Source organism: Lygodium microphyllum, chromosome 14 (assembly GCF_053477565.2).
Source record: "Lygodium microphyllum isolate KBCC chromosome 14, Lygodium_microphyllum_v1.1.10, whole genome shotgun sequence".
In the NCBI taxonomy this organism is placed as follows: Eukaryota; Viridiplantae; Streptophyta; class Polypodiopsida; order Schizaeales; family Lygodiaceae; genus Lygodium; species Lygodium microphyllum.
The window spans coordinates 17,181,645-17,194,102 of record NC_141148.1 but is presented as its reverse complement, the minus strand read 5'-3'; the positions used below and the strand labels follow the sequence as shown (position 1 = coordinate 17,194,102).

Below are 12,458 nucleotides of genomic sequence, written 5' to 3'. Positions count from 1 at the left end.
AAAATGTGCAGATACAAGACTATTCATACACACATGCACGAACGTGAAACACAAGCACACACACACACTCTCCTCCATGCGCGGATTTTCAATTAGTGAGAATAGAAATATTCACAAGGAAACACTATCCTCGTCCAGCAGGAGATGAAAGAGGGCTATGCTAAAGCTGTAAAGTGGCCATAAGTGGCATCTTGCCCAAAACCCAAGAACAGCTGACTGTACACTGATGCGGAATTGAAGTCCATACTTGAAAATTTTTTAAATGATATTCTGTACTTGCCTAGCAACTAAGCAAGAAATAAAGAGATGAGCGAGTCTCATCACATGTACACAACACATCTAACATTGGAGATCTTGCAACCTTGCAGCATATCCCGTGTGGAGAGACCCTTCATAAGAAGCCTCCATTTAAAGCTTTGCACTTCTAGGGAAGTTTGGGCCTCCACAATCAAAGCCACCAATCACACCACTTAGCTTTACTATCTCGATAAGGCCAAACTAAATTTGCTTTCTCAGTCACACATCTCTTATCCTCAAACCACCCATTTTATGATATACCTGATTGGATGATCATTTCATTGAATCAACCAGGTCCACAAAAGCCTAGTTCAACCATGGGGCTGAAGAATGAAATTCAGACAAAGGAAATGTTGCGGAAACCATTCTTATGTAACCTCAAGAGCCCAAAAGTATTGACGGATACAGTGGAAAGATAAACCCATGACCGACCAGGAATGACAACATCTTGTTAGAGATATGATCATCCCCTGGACAAGCATTCATCAGAGATGGGCTGTGTACCTCCATTTCCTGTCAGACAGGCATTCAAGAGTAGTTTCTGTGTTGGGAGCAGGCTGGATATGCCACGTGGCGGGTGGTCGTACAGCTGGAGATGCCATGTCAGCAGTCAGACAAATGGCAACTCTGCAGTTGGTGGTTTTTTTCTGCAATAGAACCATTTAATGGGCACAGTCAGCTGCATTGAATGCAGCGTGCAGATTTATTCCTTTTTATCGGCTATATATTCCAGCAAGTCCCCCACACATTCACACAATTCCGATTGCAGATTTCAGGCAGAGATTGTGCAGATTACAGCACACTTTGAGGTGTACAGCAAGGTGACGTCATCGAGGTAAAGATACGCAAACATATGCACTACGCCTGTGCACATCTCTCTCTCTCTCTCTCTCTCTCTCTCTCTCTCTCTCTCTCCGTGTTCTCTCTCTCTGTGTCTTGGTCGTATGCTTCCGCATCGCTGCACTCTAACATGGTATCAGGGCAAAGCAAAGGCTGATTGATCATGGGCAGACATGAAGAGGAGATTTCAGAGCAACACAAGGCTGCGTTTTCAGCATTTGAGGGTGAGCAGGAGGGCTAGGCATCGGAACAAGGCTGAGGTGAGCAAGGAAGGAGTGAAGTTACTGATTTGGCTGCAGGTGTTTTTGTTGTTCAAGGAGGAGGAAGGCTGTGTTTTGAGCCTTCAATTACAGAATTTACCTTTTCATCGCCTCTGACGGGTGAAGAAGGTGCATGACAAGCAAAGAAGAGCCCTAGCAGGCTGTGTTCTACAGTCACAAGGGGCTGCTTTTGTGTTTTTGCAAGCATAGTAGGTGATGTTGTCTTCTAAGACCCACAAAGAATTTCAAGCGATCATGGATCGGAAGGTGATCCTATTTCTTCCTCAAATCAGAAGTTGAATGGTGAGAACTATCGTGCATGGCGGGTCATGATGCTTGCCATTCTGGAGTCTTATGATTTGGCGGAGCTGGTTATGGAGGCTATTGACCATCCCTCATCACAGGATGAATCCAAACCATTTGCAAAAGATAAGGCGTTGTTGGCACAAGCTCAAGCGTATTGGGACAAATTGAATGCCTACATCCGCTCTTTTCTCTTCCTTTCATGTACTACAGCCATGATTGTCCATATTGAGCACTTGACAATGACTAGGGATATATAGCTAGAGCTGGATTAGTTGTACAATCGAATGACTGTTATGAAACAAGTGTCTTTGGAAGTGTAGATGAGGACCTTAATCATAATAAATCATCTTCTATGTGGGAGCATGTGAACAAGCTAAAGCAACTACAAATGCAGCTTCAAACTATACAGAAGCTAATCACATCTAAAGACATGGCGATAACTCTTTTGTCATAGTTACCGCCTAGATTTTCCGCCTTGATTGCTTTAAGGTGGGGATTAACTCTTCATTGGGAGGAGTTGGTTCCTATGGTCTTCGACCAAGCTGAACAATTTAAAGGGCAGAATGCTTCCAAGTCGGAGGCAATGACAAGTCAATCCTCCCAGGAGAAAGGGAAGGACAAGAATAAGAAGAAGGATGACAAATCATAGAAGGACAAAGAGAAGGAATCTACTTGCCACATCTATGGCAAGATAAGTCATTGGAAGAAGAATTGCCCCAACAACGATAACGACACCAAGAAGGAGAAGGCTTCAAAGAATTACAGAATGATGGCTACTCCCTTGTCAGCTGCTTTCTTCCATTTGGAGGTGCTTGAGGCATCAACCCCAAAGCTTTTGATGTTGCATTGATGGCGCCATACCCTTGTGAATGAATTATTGTTAGTGGTGCCTCTCAATAAACAACTTCCTCTTCTATATGTGTTGCCCATTTGTAGCCTTTGCATGGGCAAATTCTCATTGGGGATAGCTCTTTTGTTTCCATGCAAGGTTGGAGTGACATGTAGCTGATTCTAGATGGAGGAGGTGGTACTCAAACTTCAGAGGTGCTTTATGTGCCTAACTTGGGCTGCCATTTGCTTTCAGTGTACAAGATTTGTGCTCTTGGCCTATTGGTTGAGTTTCACGCAAATTCTTTCCAGATGCTTATCGTGGATCGAGAAAGGTGCTTTTGTACAGAATACGAGAAGAATGGAGTCTACAAGTTGTGGTCTCCTTCTAGCTTGACCTCTCTTTTTCTTACTTCTCAAACATAGTCCGAACTTTGGCATGCTTGGTTTGGCCACCTAAATTATGATTACCTATGGAAGGTGTCTAGGGGACAACTTGTCCGAGATTTGCCAAACATAGTGCTCAGCCAACAGCCTTGTGTATCCTACATTCGTGGAAAAGAGCATTGTGATACCATTTCTAGTAAGGCTACAAGGTCTTTAGCACCCTTGAAGCTTGTTTCTACAAATCTTTGTGGACCTATGAGGACAGAGTCTCTTAAGGGGAGTTTGTATTTCATGCTTATTGTTGATGATTTTAGCAGGATAACATGGGTTTACTTCTTGGAGTTGAAGTCCAAGGCCGCCTCCAACTTCAAGGATTGGTTGCTCTTTGAAGAGAACCGATCAGGCAAGCAGTTGAAGAGCTTGCAGTCAAACAAGAGAGGAGAATTTGTCTCCAACATGCTTGTCAGATTTTGTGAAGATCGTAGTATCCACCAAAATTTGCAAACACCAACACCTTGATGGAGCCTAACAGAGCTGAGAGTGAACGCGACGGATAACACACACAGAGAGTAGAGAGCAATAGAAAGGAAAGTGAGAGCACAACACTTGATGTTTGGTACAAAGACTAGTGTACCTCTTTAGGTTTTAGATAGATATATATGAAAGTACAAATGTGCTAAGGCACGACGAGCCCTTTATTCCCAACAACCTCCCACCCAAAGGCAATGTGCCTTAAGAGGAGAAAAGAATCAGCTAAGTCTAGGTATGTACAAAGCTGAAATACATATACCTATCCAACTTCCATCATCTGTCGACAATGAGCAAACCGATCTGCTGGAATACCCTACCTCTTTAGGTTTTAGATAGATATATATGAAAGTACAAATGTGCTAAGGCACGACGGGCCCTTTATTCCCAACAACCTCCCACCCAAAGGCAATGTGCCTTAAGAGGAGAAAAGAATCAGCTAAGTCTAGGTATGTACAAAGCTGAAATACATATACCTATCCAACTTCCATCATCTGTCGACAATGAGCAAACCGATCTGCTGGAATACCCTTCGTGAGAAGATCTACAGGATTATCATTTGTATGCACTTTATCAAGCTCAATACTCTTGCTGTCAAGTACATCTCTAATGAAGTGATACTTCACATGTATGTGCTTCATCTATGCATGAAAGACAGGATTCCGTGCTAGCATGATAGCACTTTGACTATCACAATGAAGAACAGGTAACTCTGTAATGCCAAGCTCTCCCACTAGACGTGAAAGCCATAAAGCCTCCTTACATGCCTTAGTGGCAACGACATACTCTGCCTCTGTAGTAGACAATGCAACACACTTTTATAGCTTGGAGATCCAAGAAACTGCTCCTCCTATGAAGGTAAACATGTACTCAGAAGTGGACTTTCTGCAATCCGCATGACCAGCATAGTCTACATCCGTAAAGCCCACAACAAATGCCTTCTACTTTCCAAAGCAGATGCACAAATCCTTTGTGATATCTCATAATACATTTCATTGCTTTCCAATGCTTTTTACCAAGGTTTGCCATGTATCTGCTAACCACTTCCACTGCAAAGGCAATGTCAGGATGTATAGCAACCATAGCAAATATGAAACTGCCAACAATTGAAGTACATGATATCTTGGCCATTTCAACCTTCTCATCATCAGATGCAGGGTTGTTCTTTGCACTGAGTTTCACATATGGAGACAATGGAATCCCAATTGTTTTTCCCCTTGCCATATTGAAACGTTGCAAACCTTGGAGATATACTCTTACTGAGATAGATAGAGTAATCCTTTTGACCTATCTCTGAGTATTCACATGCTAAGAATGTGATTTGCATCACCAAGATCCTTCATGCCAAAGCTGCTATGAAGACTTTACTTCGGTGAGTCCAAGGCATGAGTATCCCTGCTAGCAATCAACATGTCATCAACATACAAAACCAAGATAATCAGACTGTCATCTACTGCCTTCTTGGTGTACAAGCAATGATCCACTTGACTTCTATGAAAATATTGAGACTGCATAAATATATCAAACTTATGATACCATTCCCTTGGTGCTTGTTTCAGCTCATACAAACTCCTTTTGAGTTTACATACCATCTTCTCTTTTCCTTTTTCCACAAATCCTTCAGGTTGTTGCATATATACGTCTTCATACAGATCACCATGTAAGAATGCAGTCTTTACATCCATCTGTATGAGCTCCATATCTTCAGTTGCAACCAAGCCCAAAATGGTTCTCAATGTAGTCATCTCGACTACAAGAGAGAAGATCTTATCAAAGTCAACTCCATGTTCCTAGTTGTACCCCTTCGCAACCAATTGTACTTTGTACTTTGGTGAGGAACCAAAACTGACCTTCATCTTGTAAACCCATTTACATGGAAGGGTTTTCTACCCTTTAGGCAACTGCACCAAGCCCCAAGAATCATTTTTCTCAAGAGAGTCTATCTCTGACAACATGGCTTTATACAATTTCTTGTTGTCGTGTCTGTCCATTGCTTCCTTGAAGCAAGACAGTTCACCACAGTCTGTCAACATGACATAATCAGCCACATTGTTTGCACTAGGAACGAATCTATCAAGTTGTCTAGTAGCCCTAGATGATCTCCTAACCCAATGATCATTGTTTGCTGGCTGTTGAGCCTGCAAATTTTCATTTTCAGCTTGCTGTCCTGGCATTTCAGCCTGCAAATCAGCATTAATGGCTTGCTGTCTTGGTTGTTCCTGCACATCCAATGGCTCATCACTATGGACAATGAGTGGCTGATCATTTCTAGCATTATTTTCTACATTTGCAAGTTCATTTACAGCAGGTATTTGCGGTTGTACAACCGGCACATTTTCTTGTCCAAAATGTATTTCTTCTCGGAATACAATCCTACGGACTTTCTTTGTTCTTTCGGGTTGTTTGTGCATCCGATCTTCCAAGAAAATAACATCATTGTTGCGTACTACTTTTCTTTTCTCGGGATCCCATAATCTATACCCCATTTCACGTTCATCACCATATCCTAGGAAAATACATTTACACGACTTTGGCTCAACGTATGGGCACAAATGCTTCGCAATCAAACACTTTCAAGTGTGCATACAAAGGTGGCATGTCTGACCACGCTTCTTGGAGAACTGCGCCTCCCAAAGGCCTGTTTGGTGGCCAATTAATCAAGTGTATGGCTGTCATAACAGCCTCTGCCCAAAAACCATGGGGTAGTGCAACATGAGACAGCATCGTACAAACCTTATCTTGTATGGTCCGATTCATTCGCTCTGCAACTCCATTTTGGGGTGAATTACGAGGAGCAATGAGCTCCCTCTTTATCCCTTTGCTGTCACAAAATGTGTGAAAGGCCTTGGAAACCTATTCCCCACCATTGTCAAAGCGAAGACACTTAAGTGTTATATCAATCTGATTTTCAACCAATGCCAACAATATTTGAAACTTATCAAGCATTTCATCCTCGCTACGAATAGAATAATCCATATCTTCGTTGTATCATCATCGACAAAGGTAACAAAGTATTTCTTTTCCCCTAAAGATAACCCTAGCTTCTGACAAACATCTGAACGTACGAACTCTAGAGGAGAAGATTTCAACAAAAAAGACTTCTTGTGAGATGTTTGGGCATGTTTACCATAAAGACAATGATGACAATGCTCAAAATGAGCATAACCAAGACAAGGCAAGTAACCCAAACAAGAAAGCACTTTCATTCCAGTTTGACTCATGTGTCCCAATCGGCCATGCCATAAAGAAACACTTGGCTGCTTGGTCACGGCAACAACATGGTCACGCACACTAGATACATGGAGAGGATACAAGGTATCACTTTTGCAACCTTTGGCAATCACTCTAGATCCCTTACAGATCTTCCATTTCCCATCAGCAAAGGTGGCATGAAATCCATAGTCATGTAGCTGCCCTGAGCTAATCAAGCTCTTCTTGACCTGAGGTGCATGCCGTACGTACTGAAGTGTGAAGACAAAACCATGCTGAAACTGCAACTGCACACTGTCAATACTTACAATGTCACATGCATAGTTGTCCCCAAGATGGACAACACCATGTCGACCCCCTGTATATTCAAAAAACCACTCATGATGAGGGGTGACATCAAAAGAAGCACCTAAATTTAGAATCCAAGTATGCATGCCATCATCCGTATCTGCAAGTAAAGCATGTGTACTAAAGTGTGAAGAGAAAAAGAGTACGTCATTCCACTATCACTGTCATAAAAGACTGCATTCACCTCTTCAATTTTAACACTGCTCTTCTTAGGCTGACTCTCTTTCTTCTCTTCCTTGCTATCATCTGTCTTCTTGCCCTTTCCTTTCTCTTTTTTCCATTTGTAACAGTCACGTTTAAAGTAACCCTTCTTGCCACAATGATGGCATTCAACATCCTTACCATGTGATTTACTACATCCTTACCATGTGATTTACTACATCCCTTACAATGATGGCACCGGAAGACTTATTGGATGCATTGTGCTGCCGATTCATTTCTTCCATGAGTAGAGCACTCTCCACATCAATATACAAAAGGATCGCATTAGAATTGCTCATAGCAATCCTGAATGTATCCCAACTCTTTGGCAGAGTGCAGAGCAAAAACGTAGCCTTAAATTCTTCATCAATCATGAACTTCAAGGCAACCAGCTGACTGAAAATGGAATTAAACTCACTCAAGTGAGTAGACACTGTTGTACCCTCTTTTATATGCAAATCCATAAGCTTTATCAGTCAATAAACTTTGCTTCCGGCACTCTTTTGGGCATATAGTTCTTCCAGTCGAGTCCAAATAGTATAGGCAAAATCCAAACCTTCAATGTTAAAAAGCAAGGCATCAGAAATCGATAGCTCGATGGTTGAGCGTGCAAGGTCATTTAGATCATCCCAGTCTTCCTGTTCCATATCTGTGGGCTTTGCCCCTTTGGTCTTAATTAGCTTTGCCTGCTTCTTCTGCAACAGGATATTATAACACTATTTTTGCCAGACTGCAAAGTTATGTGCTCCTTCAAGCTTCTTAATGTGCATGAGATTACTATTGTCATTGCTGCCAACCATGATTTTCAGCCCAAATGTGACCAAAAAATTCGGTAAATGCAAGCCCAAACTGTCACACAAGTGACCAAGGTACAAACAAGTACCAACCAGCAATAAATAACCACGTAAAAGCAGAAATTTCAGATCTGGAGATAAATTTTCAGAAGCACTAAACCTTGTGCTACAGCACTCCACAATTGATTACAGCTGTTCCAAGGACAAATACATCACATTACATGAGAAATCCCAAATTTTAGCTGCAATTTCTGTTGTACATGCACCCACAATCACAAAATTTGACACGCACGGTCAAAAGCCCCAAAATTTTTGTGCTCAAAGCATCAACCATACATCTGCACTGTCTTTGACATGCATAGAATAGGCCAATTTTGCCAAAATAGAGCAATTTCAGCAAAACCCCCAAATTTTTCCAAATGCTAGATGTCCAAATTGCATGGAATTAAATCCACATGTACATAAAATGACCAAATGGCACACAAATTTCGCCCAAACAACAAAAGCCCCAAATTGCATGAGGTCCAATGTGCATCAATGTCGAGAAAGTGGATAAATTTCAGTCCAATTCTTGCATGTACATGAAAAGCCCCAAATGTCGGAGGCTAAATGTCACAAATTCCTGCAATTTCTGAAACAAATATCACTGTTGTGTCTTGCTCACATCGAATCTGGACAAATCCCCAAATTTATCGGGTTTGATGTGCACAAATTTCAATGAAATTGAAAAAATTTCACTAAAATGTGAAAAGCCCCAAAATTCATGGGCAAATTTGCAGAGATTTATGATCTATGCTTATACATGTGAACACCCAAAAGAGAAGGAATAAAAACTGAAATTTTCAAATTTATTAAAGAGGGCCGTTGACCTGCCCATTTGGCTCCCATCAGCCCTAACCCTCGTCAAGTTGGCCTTCGTCGATCTTGTCGCCCGTCACACACGCCTTCTTCAATCCGTCCCGCCCTGCATGCCAGTCGTGCGACCCATCAATCGTGAGTCGAAACCTGTAAATGCATTTTCCTAGGATATGGTGATGAGGGTGAAATGGGGTATAGATTATGGGATTCCAAGAAAATCCTGTCGATTGTCGCGCTGCGTGCAAGTCTTGTCCAGCTGACCACCGTCTGACGCCTGCCTACACTACTTGTGAACCACCTAGGCTTGACTACTATCGCTGCCCATAACTAGTGCTTGTGCACCGCCTGTGGCTATCAACTACTGAGCACAACACTTGATGTTTGGTATAAAGACTTATGTACCACATTTTAGGTTTTGAATATATATATATATATAAAGTACAAAAGTGAAAGGATCCATTCACACCCAAACATGGTAAAAGGCATGGTGAGCCTTTATTCCCAACAACCTCCTACCTAAAGGCAACATGCCTCAAGGTAGAGGAAAGAATCAACTAAGTCTATGTATGCACAAAGCCGAAAGACATATACTATCCAACCCCCATCATGGCGGCAATGAGCACACTGCTCAGCTGAAAGACCCTTTGTAAGAAGATCTGCATGATTATCATTTGTATGTACCTTGACAAGCTCAATGCCTTTGTTGTGAAGTACATCCCTGATAAAGTGATACTTCACATATATGTGCTTTGTCTTTGCCTGAAAGACAGGATTCCGTGCTAGCATGATAGCACTTTGATTGTCACAATGAAGGATAGGAACCTCTGTAATCCCAAGCTCTGTCACCAGATGTGAAAGCTATAAAGCTTCTTTGCATGCCTCTATGGCAGCCACATATTCTGCCTCTATCGTACACAGTGCAACATACTTTTGCAACCTAGATATCCAAGAGACTGCTCCTCCTGTAAACACAAACACATATCCTCTAATATCACTCAAGCTCAATTGGCCATTCTTTGTTTAAGAGAGTTCCATAGAACTTGCGAAACACCCAATGCTTTTTGCCAAGATATGCCATGTATCTACTAACCACTCCCACCGCAAATGCAATGTCACGACGTGTAACAACCATGGCATACATCAAGCTACCAACAGCTGACACATAAGGTATCTTAGCCATTTCAGCCTTACCATCATCTGATGTAGGGCTATAATCTACACCAAGTTTCACATATGGAGGCAATGGTACACTAGTAGCTTTCCTCCCCTCCATATTGAAATCTTGTAGAACTTTTGTAATATACTCCTATTGTGACACATAAAGAAGACCCTTTGATCCGTCTCCGAGTATACACATACCGAGAATGTGATTTGCCTCACAAAGATCTTTCATATCAAAGCTATTGTGTAGACTCTGCTTCAAGGAGTCCAAGGAATAAACATCCTTGCCTACAATTAGCATGTCATCCATATACAATACCAAGAGAATAAGGTTGCCATCTGCTGTCTTCTTTGTATGTAAGCAGTGATCAACTTGAGAACGATGAAATCTATGAGATTGCATGAATGTATCGAATTTGTGATACCATTTGCATAGTGCCTCCTTCAGCCCATACAGACTTTTGTTGAGTTTACATACCATGTGCTCTTTTCCCTTTGCAACAAAACCATCAGGCTATTGCATATAGATCTCCTCATGCAAATCACCATGTAAAAATGCGGTTTTTACATCCATCTGTATGAGTTCCATGTCCTTAGATACAAACAAGCCCAAGATGGTTGACAAAGTAGTCATTTTGAATACATGAGAAAAAATTTCATCAAAATCAATTCCATGTTCTTACTTGTAACCTTTAGCAACCAAGCATGCCTTGTACTTGGGCAAAGAACCCGAGGTGACTTTCATTTTGTAAACCATTTGCAAGGTAGCACTTTTTGTCATTTTGGCAAATATACCAAATCCCAAGTGCCATTTTTCATGAGAGATTCCATCTCTGATAGCATTGTTTTTTGCCATTTCTTACTATCTTGTTTGTCCATTGCTTCCTAGAAGCATGACGGTTCACCACAATCTGTTAACATAACATAATCAGCCACATAGTTTACTCTAGAAACAAATCTATTTGGTTGTTTTTGCACTCTGATCGACGTATGGACCTAGTGGTCAATATTTGCTGGCTGTTCAACCTGTAAATCTGCATTAACAGCTTGTTGTTCTACAGGTGCAGCTTGTTGTATTACTGGTTTAGGTTGTTCCAAGTACACATTCTTGCTGCATTTGTGGGTCATTATGGGCAAGATCTTGCTGATCATTTACAACATCATTTCCTGCATTTTCAAAGACATTTTCAGCAGGTATTTGCTGCTATCTAACGAGCATTCTTTACTGTCCTATTGGTACATTCTCCCGCAATACAACCCTTCGGACCTCCTCTGGTCTTTTGGGCTGTTTGTGCATGCGATCTTCCCGAAAGATGACATCATTGCTGCGTACTACTTTTCTTTTCTCGAGATCCTATAATCTATACCCCATTTCACCTTCATCACCATATCCTAGGAAAATACATTGACATGATTTTGGCTCAAATTTGTTGCGTTCTTCCTTGCGTATGTACAAAAATGCCTTGTAGTCAAACACTTTCAAGTGTGCATATGAAGGTGGCTTGCTCGACCACGCTTCTTAGGGAACTACGACCTGTTTGGTGACAAATTAAATAAGTGTACGGCTGTCATAACAGCCTCTGCCCAAAAACCATGGGGTAAAGCACCATGTGACAACATTGTACAGACCTTTGTCTTGAATGGTCCTATTCATACGCTTTGCAACACCATTTTGGGGCAGATTACGAGGAGCAGTAAGCTCCCTTTTAATCCCTTTGCTATCACAAAACTCTTGAAAGGCTTTATATACATATTCCCCACCATTGTCTGAGCGAAGGCATTTTAACATCTTGCTGACCTGATTTTTAACAAGTACCATGAATTTTTTAAATTTATCCAAGGCCTCGTCTCTGCAATGGATTGGATAAACCCAAACTTTGCATGTGGCATCATCAACAAAGGTAATAAAATACTTCTTCCTCCCTAAAGATAACCCTCGCATTTAACATACATCTCAATGTACTAACTCCTTCAACTTTAGAGAAATAGATTTTTTGTGTGACGTTTGAGCATGTTTACCATAAATGCAAAGATCACACTGTTCAAAATCAGCATACCTCAAAGACGATAAATAGCCCAAACGAGAGAGCACTTTTATTTCAAATTGACTCATGTGTCCCAACCGGCTATGCCACAAAGAAACACTTGGTTGCTCAGTTATGGTGACAACATGGTCACGCACACTAGATACATGTAAAGGATACAAAGTATCACTTTTTGACCCCTTGGCAACAATGCGGGAGCCCTTACATATTTTTCATTTGCTATCTCCAAAGGTGGAGTGATAGCCTTCATCATCTAGTTGCCCTGTGCTTATCAGGCTCTTCTTGAGCTAAGTTACATGTCGCACATAATGAAAAACAAACACGGAGCCATGCTGAAATTCCAGTTTTACACTGCCAATGCCTGCAATTTTACATGCATAGTTATCCCCCGAGTG

At 41.5% G+C, this 12,458-nt stretch overlaps 1 protein-coding gene and 1 long non-coding RNA gene across 7 annotated transcripts in view; one reads left to right on the top strand and one right to left on the bottom strand.

Annotated features, from left to right (window-relative positions):
- Nucleotides 1-12,458, top strand: part of LOC148025366 (uncharacterized) — a 107,284-nt gene that overhangs the window by 1,035 nt on the left and 93,791 nt on the right. The window lies entirely within an intron of this gene.
- Nucleotides 1-12,458, bottom strand: part of LOC148025367 (uncharacterized) — a 66,573-nt gene that overhangs the window by 1,758 nt on the left and 52,357 nt on the right. The window lies entirely within an intron of this gene.